Source organism: Chiloscyllium plagiosum, unplaced genomic scaffold (genome assembly GCF_037043375.1).
Source record: "Chiloscyllium plagiosum isolate Xiang-an unplaced genomic scaffold, Cpla_swu_hap1 HiC_scaffold_27, whole genome shotgun sequence".
NCBI classification, from domain to species: Eukaryota; Metazoa; Chordata; class Chondrichthyes; order Orectolobiformes; family Hemiscylliidae; genus Chiloscyllium; species Chiloscyllium plagiosum.
Window position 1 is genome coordinate 81,172,350 of NW_028270165.1, and position 17,020 is coordinate 81,189,369.

The following is a 17,020-nucleotide window of genomic DNA, read 5'->3' on the forward strand; positions in this document are numbered from 1 at the left end:
AACGTGGCCTGACCACTGTTCTGTACAGTGGCAACATGAGCTCCCAACATCTATCCTCGATGCTCTGACCAACATAGGAAAGCACACCAAACGCCTTCTTTACTATCCAATCTGCCTGCGTCTCTACTTTTAAGGAACTATCAACCTGAACTCCAAGGTCTCTTTGTTCAGCAACACTTCCAAGGAACTTACCATTAAGTGTAAAAGTCCTGCTCTGATTTGTTTTTCCAAAATGCAGCACCTCATATTTATCTACATTAACCTCCAACTGCCATTCCTCAGCCCATTGGCCCATCTGCACAAGGTCCCGTTGTGATCTGAGGTAACCTTCTTTACTGTCCACTTCGCCTCCAATTTTGGTGTCATCTACAAACTTGCTAACTATACCTCCTCCGTTTACATACAAATCATTTATATAAATGACAAAAAGTAGCGGACCCAGCATCAATCCTTGTGACACACCATTGGTCACAGGCCTTCAGTCTGAAAAGCAACCCTCCATCACCACCCTCTGTCTTCTGCCTTCTAGCCAGTTCTGTATCCAAATGACTAGTTGTCCCTGCATGCCATGAGATTAAACCTTGCTCACCAGTCTCCCATGAGGAACCTTGATGAACGCCTTCCTGAAGTCCTGAGAGATCAAGTCCATCGCTCTGCCCTCATCAATCCACTTTGTTACTTCTTCAAAAAACCCAATGATGTTCATGAGACATGATTTCCCAAGCAGAAAACCATGCTGACTATCCCTAATCAATTCTTGCCTTTCCAAATACATGTAAATCCTGTCTCTTAGGATTCTCTCCAAAAACTTGCCCATCACGGATGTCAGGTTCACTGGTCTATAGTTTCCTGGCTTTTCCTTACCACCTTTCTTAAATAGTGGCAACACGTTAGCCACCCTCTAGCCTTCCGGCACCTCACCTGTGACTATTAATGATACAAATATCTCAGTAAGAGGCCCAGCAATCACTTCCCCAGTTTCCCATAGAGTTCTAGGGTACTCCTGATCAGGTCCTTGGGATTTATCCACTTTTATGCATATCAAGATATCCAGCAATTTCTCATCTGTAATATGGGCATTTTTTCAACATGTCACCATCTACTTTCTCACATTCTATATCTTGCATGCCCTTCTCCACAGTAAACACTGGTGCACAATATCCGTTCAGTATCCCGCACCCCCCGCCCCATCTACTGCAGCTCCACATAAAGGCCGCCTTGCTGATCTTTGAGTGGCCGTATTCTCTCCCTTGTTATCCTTTTGTCCTTAATGTATTTATAAAATCCCTTTGGATTATCCATGACTCTATTTGCCAAAGCTATCTCATGTCCCCTTTTTGCCCTCATGATATCCCTCTTAAATATGCTCATACTGCCTTTATACTCTAAGGATTCACTCGATCTCTCTGCCGATACCTGATATGTGCATCCTTCTTTATCTTAACCAATATCTCATTTTCTCTAGTCATCCAGCATTCCCCAACCTACCAGCCTTTCCTTTCACCCTAACAGGAATATAGTCTACATCAGACAATCACCTGATGAAGGAGCATCGCTCCAAAAGCTCGTGTGCTTCCAAGTAAATCTGTTGGACTATAACCTGGTGTTGTGTGAGTTTTAACTTTGTACACCCCAGTCCAACACCAGCATCTCCGAATCAGGAATATACTGTGTCTGGACTCTTGTTATCTCATATTTGAAGGCTTCCCATTTTCCAGCAGTCCTTTAACCTGCGAACATCTGCCCCCAATCAGCTTTTGAAAGATCTTGCCTAATACCTGAGTCTTCCTCCAATTTAGAACTTCAACTTTTAGATCTGATATATTATTTTCAATCACTATTCTAATGTTCATAGAATTATAGTTGCTGGCCCTTAGGTTTTGCACCCTTGCCAGTATGTACATCCACATTGTGAATTAGAAAATGTCCTTGGACACACTTAACAAATTCCTATATTTGGCAGACAGGTAAATGGGCAGGAGTTATACCTTGTGTCCACTCTTTCTTCATTCCCATCAACCCTAACCCCATTCCCACCCCAATAGTCCAACGGCACTTTCCCCTGCAACTGCCGAATGTGTGACACCAGCCCATTTACTTGCTCCCTCCTCACTATCGAAGGGCCCAAACTTACCTTCCAGGTGCAGCAGCACTTTACCTGCACTTCCCACAACCCAGTCTACTGCATTTGCTGCTCATAATGTGGTCTCATCTACATTGGGGAAATCGAAGCATAAACTGGGTGACTGCTGCACAAAACATCTACTTTCTGCCTGCAAAAAAGACCCTGAGCTTCCAGTTGCCTGCCAATTCCACACCCCACCCTGTTCCCTGGCGAACATCTCTGTCTCAGGTTTGCTGTAGTGTTCCAGCGAAGCTCAGCACCAGCAGAACGAAGAGCACCGAATATTACACTTGGGGACCATACATCCATCTGGTCCCAATATCGAATTCAATAATTCTAGGGCCTGAAATCCATAGTATCCACGTCCCGACCACACACACTATCTCCTGCATATAAACCAACGTTTTCCCAATCACCATCAGTTCTGTGGAAGGGTCACCGGCAATCCCGTTTTTTGTTTCTGATACACAGCATCCACAGTTCTTTCTCCTTTTTATTGAGGTAGAGTTGGAAATTGTTTCGAGAGACAGAAGGAGAGGAGGGAGAGACAGAACAGACATGAACTGTTGATCTCCCTTGTTTCTCATAACGTAAAATCATTGCAGTGCGATCACTTCCCTTAAGCATGAATAGAAGGCGCAGGGTATGCGTGAGCTTGTGGCGCAACGGTAGCGTGTCTGACTCCAGATCAGAAGGTTGCGTGTTCAAACCACGTCAGGCTCACTAACGTCAACTTCTTACATTTCAAATCAACAAAGGAGTACGTTTACTCTGAATATCTGTTGAGCCAAAACTTCTTTGCGGAAACGTTCGATCACTCTCGTCTGACGGCCTCTCTCCACATGAATGGTGAGCCTAAACTTTATAAACGGTGTCAGTAAAATCCAGTGGCGGACACTGATTTGGTTCAATCGATTTTTTTGCCAAGCGTAATTCACCGAGAGGATGCTGCTGTGTGAAACAGCGTGGGGAAATTACTGCAGGGCCTCCTGCGCATGGAACACACCGTAACTGATGTGTTTCACCTTCACCAGTTTATTCCTATCTCGGAGAAGAGAGGTTTGATGATTCGGATCATAGCAGCCAGACAGAGGACAGGAGAAGAGCACTCAGACCTTGACAAGCTTGTCACCATAGTTGGGTCACCGTGGCCCGTGTATCAGTATGGGATAGTGAGCTGCATCTACTGACTGGAAGCACAGCAAATTGGAGTGCTGGTGGGAATATCACACAGGAGAAAACGGCTTCGACCTATCAACTGGAGTGGCTCCCAATGCGCAACTCCGCTCACCTCAACTGAATAACTGTAAACAAATTACTCCGTGATTCAAAGGAATGCTCGGTTTTGAATCTGCATTGTGTCATGTACCTTCGAGAATGATGTCAAGACACCTTCATTGCTGTGATGGAGTATCCTGTTGGGCAGAATATATCCGTTGTCAAATTTCCTACGTTCTGTTGGTCCAACTCCGATTTCACTCAGAATCACGAAATGTGTGACAGCGCAGACTGAGGCTACGCAGCCCACCTTAGCTCTGCTGGTTCAACACAATATGTAAATAAGTGTCTCATTCTGTCGCCTTCTCCCTGTAAATCTGCACATTGTTACATTGAACATGCCCACCGAATTCCCTTTTGTGTCCATTGAATCTGCCTCTTTGTCACTGTCAGACAGCGACTTACTGACCCCACTCCCTGTGTGAAAACGGTCTTCCTAATGTCACTTTTACTTATTTTCCTGATGACTTTAAATCTCTGCCAAATCGTTCTCGATCCTTTCAGGCCTGGGAGCATTTTCACTGTATTATTTCCTCTGTCTAAAACCCTCATGACGTGGAAAACTTCAATCAGACAAGCTTTCAGCCCTCTGTTCTCCAAAGAGAGCTGCCCCAAACTTTCCAATCTCCCTTCATTGCTGACATCGCTGAGGACGGCACCATTCACGTTAACCTGTTCAGCGCTGTCTGCAATTACTTCACTTCCCCGCTTCCTGAAGTGTCACCCTCAGAATTGAGCGTAATACAGGTGGAGGATTCATTCAGACTCGGATTGCGCGGGCGAAAAATCTGCAATACTTGTTTTCACTTTGAACAAGTGTTTCTCTTCGCCGTGTTCACTGCAATGGCAGCTCTGCACCGTCCCTAATTCAGGCAGTCCGATCTTATTTAACGAAGCGGCTTTTTGAGAAAATTCATCAGGTATCTTTGCTCAGGTCAATTTAAGGAATGATGGTTTACCTGGGATTGGAACCCGGGAATTCTCACGCGGCTGCATATGCTCGAAGACCCAAAACTAGAATCATATCCCAAACTAACGAGCCACCAGCCATGGGTGCAGCCACCTCCGGAAGCAGCTGAGACTTGTTCAGAACGAAATACATTGTGCATTGCTCCCAGAATTGCAAGCCGCAACGAGTTTCAAGAACATCTGCTTTTCTTTCTGTCTCCCTGCTCCCAGGACGCTGCTGTTTGTCCCGTCCCCAGGGACCGGGCTGTCTCCACTGGTGGATAATTGAACCATTTCGTTTCTACTTGCAAGCTGTGCTGGTGGAAGGCAGAGCCCATTCACTCTTCTGCTCTCTCACACTATTACGTGAGGCAGGAGAAATCAGTTACAGTCATGCGTAGGAAATGGGCAACTTTGAACGTGTTCCAAAGGACCTGTTAACGGAGAGATAGAAAGATGCTGTGCTGCCGGGACAGAGAGAAATGGACACCGGAGACTCTTCCCTCAGGTAAATTGATATGAGTACATTTTTGTGCAGCCTGCTTGGTGTTCAGAATATGTCTTAACACAACATTCCCGCAGGAAGTCTTTTCTTGCACCGTTGGTTTCTTTACTGTGTCAATTTGACTTGTGTATCGATGTGATATATTGAGCTCAGATACCCCGAAGTCTTGGGAAACAAATGACATGGCAAGGAAAAGAACAGAGCGCCGTTATACGGGAAAGCTGCTAAAGACATTAAGTGAGTAGGAGAAAAGGGTTTCGCTTCTGGGTTATGATCCCAGCATGCACCCGCTGTGCCATTCTCCTGCATTGCACGGTAGCTTTTCCAGAGAAGTATTTAGCTTTCCATCTGGCGTGTGACTTGCCTGTTCGAGAATGACGTCAAAAGATCTTCACTGCTGTAGTGTCATGTGCTGTTGTGCAGACATGTCGCCGATGTGCAAATATAAACTCAGAGAGCAATGTACACTAGAGACTATGAGCCAGCTGCTCATAGTGTCGTTTCCCCAACGGAGCATGAAGTATAAACTGGGTGACTGCTTCGCAGAACATCTCGGTTCTGCCCGCAAAAAAAGGCCATGAGCTGCTGCTTTCCTGCCACTTTAACACGCCACCCTGTTCCCTGGCCAACATCTCTGTCTCAGGCTTGCAGCAGTGTTCCAGCAAAGCTCAGCTGCAGATGGAAGAACAACGCCTCATATTCCACTTCAAAACCCTACAGCCCTCCGGTCTTCAAGATCGAGTTGCATGACTTTAGGGCCTGAAATCCCCTATGTCCTTGACCCCTACCACACACATACGAGCCCTTGTTATCACATAGTCTGCTACGACACACTACTTATTGTTAGCCACTAACGGTCTCCATTAACAGTTATTCACCCTCCCACGCGGATCGTTATTCACTCCTTTGTCCCTCCTATTGTTCTCTCTCTGAGTTGGCGGGAAAGAGAGCAATGTACACTGGAGACTCTGAGCCAGCTGAAACTTGCTCAGTGTGAAGTACATTCCACTTTGCTCCAAGAATTGCAAGCAGCAAAGAGTTTCCAGAACATCTGCTTGTCATTCTGTCCCCGGGATGCGGTTTCTGACATGCGGATCGTCTTGTCATTCACGTCGGAACCGGCGTGGCGAACTACTGCAGGGAAGGCACGAAACCACAAGGTGTGCGTTTCAACTTTATCAGCTCATTGGCATCTCAGAGAAGTGGGTTTGCGGTTCAGTTCATAGGAAACCGACGAAGAACAGGAGAAGACCACTCAGACCTCCAAAAGCACGTTACTTGAACGGTTTCGCGACAGTATCGGTATGATACGGGGCATTCAGACACTCAGGAAGTCGTTTGAAAGGCAAGATGCTGAACAGAGTACCATTACAAAGGAAAGTCGCACTTTACCTGCACATTTGTCGCAACCTCGTCTACTGCATTCGCTCGTCCTAGTGACTTTAAAGCTCTTCCGAATCACTATAGATCCTTTCAGGCATGGGAGCATTTTCACAGCATTATTTCCTGTTTCTAGGCCCCTACTGACTTGGAAAACTTTGTTTCTCCGAGGAGAGCAGGCCCAATTTTTCAATCTACCTTTATTGCTGACATTCCTCAAACATCGCACCACTCACTTCAACCTGTCTCAACGCGATCTCCAACCATTTCACTTCCCTGTTTTCTGCCTCATTTGTACTCCAGGCAGCCCAACCTCGTTTTACGAAGGTGCTTTTTGAGAAAAATAATGGGGCATTTTTGCACAAATCAAGTTAAGAGACGCAGCCTCGTCTGGGATTTGAATCTAGGACCGCGCACAAGTCTGCACAGTTAAAGACTCTACCTGAGAATCATGCCCCGAGACCAAAAGCCAAACAGCTGCTATTGCCCCACCCACCACACACCTCTTGAGCCAGCTGAGACTTCCTTGGTGTGAAATACATTTGACATTGCTCTAAGAATTGCAAGTGACAAAGAGTTTCCAGAACAGCTGCTTCTCATTGTGTCTCCCTGCTGCTGTTTGTCCCGTTGTTTCGAAACTTTTCTCTGACACCCGAGTGGCCAGTGACAAGTATTGCCCTCCTCAACGTCGGATACAGAGAACAGGAGACCACTCAGAGGTTGTCACCTCAACTGTGCACATTGGGCCAGTATATCATTGTGAAATACTTATGTCGAAGCTTTTTTGGGAAGCGGATGAGAAGGCAAGGGTCAGAACAGAGCGCCGTTACTGCTAAAGCTGCTAAAGACGACGTTGAATGAATAGGAGAGAATGGTTTTTCTTTTGGGTTATGGTCCCAACGCGCGCACGCGTTGTGCCATTCTTCTGCATTGCTTGGAATTTTTCCAGAGAAGTATTCAGCTTTTCATCTGGCGTGTGGCAGGCACGTTTGAGAATGACGTCAAAAGATCTTCACTGCTGTCGTGTCATATGCTGTTGTACAGACATATCGTCGATGTGCAAAAATAAACTCTGTCTAAATTCCCACATTCTCTTTTTCGAACTGTGATTTCGCTCAGAATCACTAATTTTCAAAACTCGCAATATTCAAACTTTAACAAAGTGCTCATAGAAATGATTAGTGAACACCTGGAAGAAATTCTTCCAAACTTACCTGGGGAATTTCACTTTGAGGGGTCTTGAACTTTAAGTGGAAGGAAGGGACGTTTGCCTCGAGGCTGCTTAATGTGGAGATGTGTTCTCCATGTAAACAGGTCGTAGTTGACCATCCCAGTGCTTCCCGATGCAGGGCTGCCTGACCCCCAGGGAGGTTTACTTGTAGCAACTGGAGTGAATCCAGAGATAGAGCAGTTCTGCAAAGGTGCTCAAATACTTTCTACCTCTCTTTTAGTTATTTTCCTTGTGTATTCCCTCAGATTGGCACGTATGCAGTTTGCACCCTGGAAAATGGTTGCTTTTTTCCTCATGTTCTCAATTAAAAGTGTAGTTTCTCATGTAACTGAGCCGCATTGAAAGGATTGGCATATTGATATATATATGCACACGTATTTAGTTTAAGATTAGTTTAGATTAGATTTGAATGAAGTTTTCCTCTAAACACGCCTAAGCCTATCTGGCTGCATGAGGGATTTCAGGTTTCTGTGTGCTGGGTATTATGTGATCAGCAGGCATCTGGCAAACTAGAGGAACTGCCACCCATGTTATGTTCGTTTAAGTGAACTGCCAGTGATCACTTATTTTGTAATTTTTCTTTGCAGGAAGACACGCCGAAAGAAATCTGAAAACAAATGATACACCAACTTCTGACAGAGCCACTTGATTCATTGGGACTTGAATATCAGCAGCCATTCCAATCAAGAAGACATGTTTGCTTTTGTTTGCTTGAAAGATTTTGGACACTGGTGCGGCAGGAAGAATCCTGAGACACTGGGTGAGGGAGATTCAGCGCGCTGACTGTGAAAAGTGCTTCACACTTGGGGGAATCAAAGTTTCGTCCCTCACGGTGGGGATAGACGATGTCCCCGTTCTGATTGTAATTTCAAACCCAGACCAACGCAAGGAAAGCTCCCCCAATGGGGAAACTGTGGAAATGTGGGGACTGAGGGAAAAGATTCCCTTCCCCATCCGTGCTGGAAACCCACAGACGTATTCACAGCGGGAAGACGCCATTCACCTGCTCGGTGTGCAAGAAGGGCTTCAGTCGGATCAGCCATCTGGAGATGCACGAGTGGGTCTACAAGTGAGAGAAGCCATTCACGTGCCCCATGTACGGGAGGGGGTTCACTCAGTCAGCTGCACTGCTGACGCACCAGTGGGTCCACACCGGAGAGAGGCCGTTCACCTGCTGTCAGTGCCGGAAGGGCTTCACCTGCTCCTCCCACCTGGGGAGGCACCAGCGCGTTCACGTGCCATCGCAGTGGGGATGGAAGGAGCGATAGCCGAGCGCCGCTAACATCCCAGCTCTGGGGACTCTCAGGTTCGAATCCCGTCGCGGCAGATGGCAGAATCGGCATTCGGTCACTAGTCTGGACTTCAGAATCTAAGGATGAAACCATTTTCAGAGGGCAAAAACCCATCTGATTCACTCATGTCCTTTTCAGTGATGGAAACTGCCGTTGCGGGAAAGGATTCACTCAGTCGTACCAGCTGCATGCTTTCCCCGGCTGTACGAAGGATCCAGTTACAAAGGAACAACTCAACTGACCAATAATAAAGAAAGTGTGGTAGGGGAGTGGGAGTGGGGGTGAGTGTGTGCATTTTGAGCTTGAGGTTCTTTTTTTTTAAGAAAAGCTACTTTTTGTACGCCTTGTGATGTGGAGATCTGAAGCTGCAACAAAGTTGGGTCGCAGTAAAGTTGACCTGAACTTACCGTCAGGCTTAAACTCTCATTGAAAGCTGTGAGATCCAACAGCTTCTCATTTCTTTCAGCCACCAGCACCGAGTTTCCAATGTCGTGTCTCAGAAGGAGCAGTGAATGAGTAGCTAGTATTGTTCGAATTTGTAAATTTTTCAGGACTGCAGGTTTATTTGTTTCACTGGCATTGCAAAGTTTCCTGGCAACAGTGGGAGGTGTGGGCTGTATTCACTGGAAACAAAGTTTTAAAATGACACAAACACCAGGGTATAATCCAACAGGTTTATTTGGAATCACTAGATTTTGGAGCGCTGTTCCTTCATCAGGTAGCTGTTGAGTAGGAAGGTAAGACACAGAATATATAGCAAAAGATTATAGTGTCATGCAACATGAATGATATATTGAAGAAACCTGTTAAAGTCTTTCATCTTTTAAAGTGGGTTGCAGATTTCGGTTCATTAATCTGTAAATCCCAGAACTTCTTTTTTAGTAACATTCTCCAGGTAACTTCATGTTTTATAAAGGGAGGTGACACCTCAGGTCAGACAACGCATGAGAGCTGTGAGGTTAGAGACTTTCTGTATCCCAGTCGTGAGTCAGAGTGGTTCTATTTCCAAATATATAATCCTGCAAATGCAATTCACCCCAAATACTTGTTTGTGTGAGTGCATGCATGAGACAGAGCGTCTGTGTGTGTGCGTGTGCATGCTGGGTAAAGTGTGCGTGTGATGGAGTATAATTGTGTGAGAAGGTGTGTGCATAAATGTGAGCGTGAGGGGTGTATCAATGTGTGTCTGAGAGAGAGCCTGTCTATCAGAGAGGGTCTGCACGACCGTGTGTGTGTGTGAGAGAGAGAGAGAGAGAGAGAGAGAGAGAGAGAGTTTGTGTGTGTATTGTGTAGCTGGGTTTCCTGTAGTGAGACATGGACACAAGGTCTCAGCTGAGGTCATTCCCGTGTGTTCCAAACTTGTTATCAGCCTCTGCTCGGCCACTAGAAATGATTAAGCAGTTAAGCAGTTTCACAACACACACTGGAGAGGGCAAGGTGAAGGGCTTATGTCTGAAACGTTGATTCTCCTGCTACTTGGATGCTGCCTGACCTGCTGTGCTTTTTCAACACCACACTCTCGACTCTGATCTCCAGCATCTGCAGTTCTCACTTTCTCCTCATGGGCGAGGTGGGACTTGTCTTTTATTCACTCATTCACTCTTACAGCCTGTCCTTGGTTGTGGCCTAACTGTGCATATATCAATGCAAGTTTCAGAAAGATTTCTTCAGCTTGTGTTTTTATATAAGAAAAGAACATTCTTCCAGACTTTAACAACGTTTCTGAATATATGATTTTAGCTATTCTCAATTTTAAAAATCAGTCATTTCTCGCAAACCCTGTTTCGCAGGTCGAATCGTCACCACCCATTCTCTCTCTCTCCTTAAAAGGGCTTGATACAGCGATCAAAGAGGGCTGAGGCACCAGAAAGGACGGGGAGGGGCGCTGGTGGGGGTGGAGAAGGGAGAGAAATGGAGAGGGGGACAGAAGTTGGGGGTTAGAGAAGGACTGGGGTTCAGAGGGTTATGGGGAGAGAATGGGAGTGCAGTGTGAGGAGAAAGAATGGGCAGGGAGCAGTGGGTGGGGAGAAAATGGACGGGGGGTGGGGCAGAGTGTGAAGAGAGAGACAGCACAATCCTACCTTCCCCAGAACTCGTATCAGTGTACCACGAACGAACCCACTCCTCCCACAGCAGACTTGGGGCAATCATTTCTCAATATACGTGGCTAAGGCAGTGGAATCATATCATCCCTACAGGCCATTCACACCGACCTTCCCAGCAGCATCCCATGCAGACCCACTCGATTATGCGACAGCTCTGCAATTCCACATAGCTATTTCCTGATGAAGAGTTTTGCCAGAAACGTCGATTCTCCTGCTCCTCGCACGCTGCCGGACCTGCTGTGCTTTTTCAGCCCATAGTCTGGACCCTAATCTCCAGCATCTGCAGTGGTCAGTTTCGCCCTGTAGGGGCTGAATGTTCGATGCCGAGTCTTTTGAATCTCTTCAAATCTTTCCTCCTCACCCTAAACCTATACCCTCTCGTTTTGGAATACCTGTACCCTGGGGTAAAGGCAGGAACGTTGAGCAGCCAGACAAAATGCAAAAGGAATAAAAGCCGAGGCACAGAGGAAAAAAAACATTTCGGCAAAAAAAATGGCGTTGGCATTTTTCTCTCATATTCGCATTTGGACACTTAAAATTTGTCATGATCTGGAGGTGCCCGTGTTGGACCGGGGTGTACAAAGTTAAAAATCACACAACACCAGGTTACAGTCCAATCGGCTTGTTTAGAAACACTTCGCTTTTGGAGCGCTGCTCCTTCATCAAGTGGTTGTAGAGTATAAGATCAGAAGATCATAAATTCTGTGTTACCATGCTATACTCCACAACCACCTGTTGAAGGAGCAACGCTTCAAAAACCCGTGTTTCCAAATAAGCCTGTTGGACTATAACCAGGTGTTTTGTGATTTTTATCTCTAAAATTTGTCAGTAACACCAGCATCGTGACAGAGCATACTGAGCATGCTCCACGGTGTCAGTAAGCACTGCGCATGTCTGCCGGTGTCAGCAAAGTACTGCGCATACTCCTGGGTGTCCGCAGAAAAGGCGCACGAGCTCCTTTCCATGGACCAATGGAGAACCTTGCAGGACCTGAAGGAGTTTGGTCCTCCTGCCAATCAGAGTCGGCCGTTGTCGAAATGCGGAAGTTGGACCGTGAGCTCTGAAGCCGCTGATGCTGCTCTTTTGTCACTGAATGAAGATTAAACCTCACCCCAAACAATAAATTCCTTCCTCTGTCTAAAATTTGTGAGGATAATAGTGTTTTTGTCAACACGTTTTCCATTTTCTTTTCATTCTGGGGTTCAATTATTGATTTGTAGAAATGAAAGAGTGAATCGAGGGAGGGGACAGACTCTGGAAAAGTTGATCCAGGTCTGTGTCTCACTTTGCAAACGCAGTGCCACAATGGGAAGGTATAGCCTTTGATGTATGTCAAAAAAAAGCAGAAAGGAGGTGCATTGTTTATGCAGTGATATGTTGAGATGTGGCGAAAGTGAGATGCTGGAGATCAGAGTTGAAAAGTGTGGCGCTGGCAAACCACAGCAGGTAAGGCAGCAACTGAGGAGGAGAGTCGACGTTTCGGGCACGAGCTCTTCATCAGGAAAGATGTGTGGATGGACAAAGGGGCCTCAGCGTCCTTCGAAACCAGTTACTGCCAGTTGTCAGACAGTTGCAGCAAGCAATGAGCAAAGCAAGTGATATATTAGCAAGAGGAATTGAGTTCAGAAGTGTGGATGTCTTTCAGCAGTTAGGCCGGTCATTGAATGTATTCAAGGCTGAGTTCATTTGACTTTGATGAACAAAGAAGTGGATGGTTTTGGGGGAAGGCAAGAAAATGGTTTTAAGACCAGTATAGAACAGTTACAGAGTCGTACAGCACAGAAACAGACCCTTCAGTCCAACTAGTCCATGCTGACTATATTCACAAACTAAACTAGTCCCACCTGCCAATCTTTGGCCCATATCCTTCTGAAACTTTTCTATTTGTGAACTTATTCGAATTTCTTTTAAATGTTGTTACTGTACCTGCATTCACTACTTCCTCTGGACATTCATTTGACACACACTCCAGGCTCTTAAACGAAAAATGTGCTCCTCATGTCTTTTTAAAATTTTTCTCCTCTCACCTTAAAAAGATTGCTCCCTATTCTTGAAACAACAGCTGATATTGACCTCATCTATGCCCCTCGTGATTTTATAAACCTCAATAAGGTCACCTCTCAACGTCCTATGTTCCAGTGAAAAAGTTCCAGCCTATTCACCTAGATGTAAGTAGATCCATATTCAATTATGATCTGTTCAATGCTTGTGCAGGCTCGAAAGACCAAATGGCCAACTCCTGCTCCCAATTCTCTCACTGTGGCCAGGACAGCAAGAGACCATAAGACATAGGAGCAGAAATTAGGCCATTCAGCCCATCAGGTCTGTTCATACCATGCAATCGTGGCTAATAGGTTTCTCAACCCCATTCTCCTGCGGTCTCCTTGGAACACTCCATCCCCATGATACTCAGGAACCTATCTACCTCAGTCTTAAATATCCTCAGTGACCTGGCCTCTACAACCTTCTGTAGAAATTAATTCCATAGATTCACCACTCTTTCACTGAAGAAGTGTCTCCTTATCTGCGTTCTAAAACGCCTTCCCTTTACTCGAAGGTTGTGCCCTCGGGTGCTAGTTTCTCCTACCAATGGAAACATCCTCTGAAAGTCTACTCTGTCCAGGCCATTCAGTATTCTGTATGTTTCCATTAGATCCCCCTGAGTGTGGGCCTGTTAGTCAGCATGAAACAGACCTTCAGGATGAGGTACAGCAGGGATTACATTCAGCAATGACAGAATGGAGGAAGAGTATGTGGGACAGAGATTTTCAGCTTCTCGGGAATAACAGAGGAAAGAGAGTTTAGCACAAATTAGAATTGATTGGATGGGCCAAGGAGTCGCAGATGGGGTTTAATTCAGAGAAATGTGAGATGTTGCATTTTGGTCCAGCAATCCAGGCAGGACTGACACAGTTAAGGGGAGTGTCGCAGAACAAAGACCTTGGAGTGCAGGTTCATAGTTCCTTGAAGGTGGAGTCTTACATAGACAGTATAGTGAACAAGGTGTTTGGTATGCTTTCCTTTAGTGGCCAGAGCATTCAGTATAGGAACTGGGAGATCATTTTGCGGCTGTACAGGACATTGGTTCGGCCACTTTTGGAATACTGCATTCAATTCTGGTCTCTCTGATGTAGGAAAGATGTTATGAAACTTTGAGAGGGGTCAGAAATATTTAGAAGGCTGTTGCCAGATTTGGAGGGTTTGAGCTGCAGGAAGGGGCTGAACAGGCCAGGGAGATATTTTCTTTGGAGCATCAGAGGCTGAGTGGTAACCTTTAAAGATGTTTAGAAGGGGCATGGATAGGGTGAATACCCAAGGTCTTTTCTTCATGGTAGGGGAGTCCAGAACGAAAGGGGCATAAGTTTAAGGTGAGTAGGGAAACATATTTTCAGACAGAGGGTGGAATGTGTATGGAACGAACTGCCAGAGGAAGTGGGGAGGCTGGTACAATGACAACATTTCAATGCCACTGGATGGGTACTTGAATAGGAAGGATTTAGAGGGATGAGTCAAATGCTGGCAAATGGGACTAGATTAGTTTGTGATATATAGCTGACACGGATGAGTTGGGCCAAAGGGTCTGTTTCTGTGTTGTATGACTTTAATCATCTTCAGTGAAAGCAGAAGTGTTGTTGTGAAGACTGGACTTTCAGAGTAGCTTTCAAAAATGTTTTGCCCTTACTCAGAGCAGAAGAAGTTACAACGAAATCTTTCATTTGTGAGACAGGAACTGAGCGATTGAGTGAGTGAGTACATCTGGGATTTGGTGGAAAGTGGGAATTCATTGCACTGTGGGGATGAAACCCTACCCTATCCAGTCATTTCTGCTGGTAGATGAGACTCGGCCCCAAGATTAGCCGAAGTAGATTTAGGACAGAGATGAGGAGGAACTGCTTTTCCTGGAGAGTAGTGAAACTATGGAAGTCTCTGCCCAAGGAAGCAGAGAAGGCTGCTTCGTTAAGTATATTCAAGACACAATTAGATGGATTTCTGCATAATTGGGGAATTAAGGATAGTTGGGACATTGCAGGGAGGAGGAGCTGAGAAGATGGATAGATCAGCCATAATCTTAATGAATGGCAGAGCAGGCAGGATGGGCCAAATGGCTGACTCCTGCTTCTATTACAATGAACCTATAACCCTGCATTTCCCATGGCTAACCCAACTAACCTGCACATCCCTGAACACTATGGGCAATTTAGCCTGGCCAATCCAAATCAAGGCTGGTGAACAATGTCGTGATGTGGAAATGAACATCAGAGAATGATAGAAAGGGACAAGGAGAGTAAATATACCAGCAATCAAAACTGGATTCAGAAGATCACAAAAACTGAAACTAAAAACTGAATGTGAGCTGCATTGTAACAGAAGTGAATGAATTGACTGAACACATTGAAGAGAATAATTATGATCTGAGACTCCTTACAGGGACATGGCTTCAGGACGGCAAGGACTGGATCCTGAATATCGAGAGGGTAGTCAAATGGGAAGCTCAGTAAAGGTAGAGGGTTGGTGCTGCTCATCAAAGCACTGATCACAGAGTGGTCTGGTGTCAGCTTGGATTTCAGGTCCGGATTTCTCTGTCCTCTGTTGATCTCCCTGTTCCCACAAAGTATGATGTTGGTCTGTTCTCAGCTCTGTTGGATTTCTGCTGAAGCTTTAACGCCCCCTTTTACACGTTCAGGTAAAATAAAACATTTAGTCAAACGAGACCCAATCCATAATCTCCCAGACTGTCAACCAGTCCAAGTAAATCTGAAGTAGGGGTCTCCCAGGATTCTGATAGTGCTCTACCTGAGGAATTCTCTCTCCCTTACATCTAACTATTAATATCCAGCTATGATTTAGAACAATACTTGCACCAACAGAAATAAAGCATCTGTTATCAAATAGACACACAGTTATACAGCATGGAAACAGGGTTTCTCTAATACACACATAGAACCACACTCTCCTTGGGGTTGAATTTGTATTTGCAGCATTACATTTGCAGATACATTCTATTTTGCTCAAAAAGTCTAAATTGGAGGAAGGACAAATTTGACGGTATTAGGCAAGAACTTTCAAAAGCTGATTGTCCGCCAATGTTTGCAGGTAAAGAGACGGCTGGAAAATGGGAAGCCTTCAGAAATGTGATAACTGGAGTCCAGAGAAAGTATATTCTTGTTTGGGTGAAAGGAAAGGCTGGTAGGTATAGGGAATGCTGGATGACTGGAGAAATGGAGGGTTTGGTTCAGAAAATGAAAGAAGCATATGTCAGGTATAGATAGGATAGATCGAGTGAAGCCTTACAGTATAAAGGCAGTAGAAGTATATTTTAGAGAGAAATCAGGAGGGGAAAACAGGGGACATGAGATAGCTTTGGCAACTAGAGTTAAGGAGAATCCAAAGGGTTTTTACAAACACATTAATGACAAAAGAATAAGTAGGGAGAGAATATGGCCCCTCAAAGTTCAGCAAAGTGGCCGTTGTGTGGAACCACTGGAGATGGGGGAGATACTAAACGGGTATTTTGCATCAGAGTTTACTGCGGAAAAGGACATGGAAGATATAGAATGTAGGGAAATAGATGGTGACATCTTGAAAAATGTACATATTACAAAGGAGCAAGTGCTGGATGCCTTGAAATGAATAAAAGTGGATAAATCCCCAGGACCTGATCAAGTGTACCCTAGAACTCTGTGGGAATCTAGAGAAGTGATTGCTGGGGCTCTTGCTGAGATATTTGTATCACTGATAGTCACAGGTGAGGTGTCGGAAGACTGGAGGTTGATTAACGTTGTGCCACTGTTAAAGAAAGGTGGTAAAGACAAGCCACGGAACTATAGACCAGTGAGCCAGACGTCGGTGTTGTTGGAGGGAATCCAACTGAGGGACAGGATGTACATGTATTGGAAACGCAAGGACTGATTCGGGAAATCATGTCTCACAAACTTGAATGAGTTTTTTTGAAGAACTCATGAGGGAATTGATGAGGGCAGAGAATAGATGTGATCTATATGGACTTCAGTAAGGTGTTCGACAAGGTTCCCCATGGGAGACTGCTGAGCAAGGTTAGATCTCATGGAATACAGGGAGAACTTGCCATTTGGATACAGAACTGGCTCAAAGGTAGAAGTTGGTGAAGAAGGGTTGTTTTTCAGACAGGAGGCCTCT

At 45.4% G+C, this 17,020-nt stretch overlaps 1 non-coding gene across 1 annotated transcript; it reads left to right on the top strand.

Moving 5' to 3' along the window:
- Positions 1-2,776: 2,776 nt before the first annotated feature.
- Positions 2,777-2,848, top strand: trnaw-cca (transfer RNA tryptophan (anticodon CCA)). The gene has a single exon. It is a non-coding gene; the product is annotated as a tRNA-Trp (tRNA).
- Positions 2,849-17,020: the final 14,172 nt, after the last annotated feature.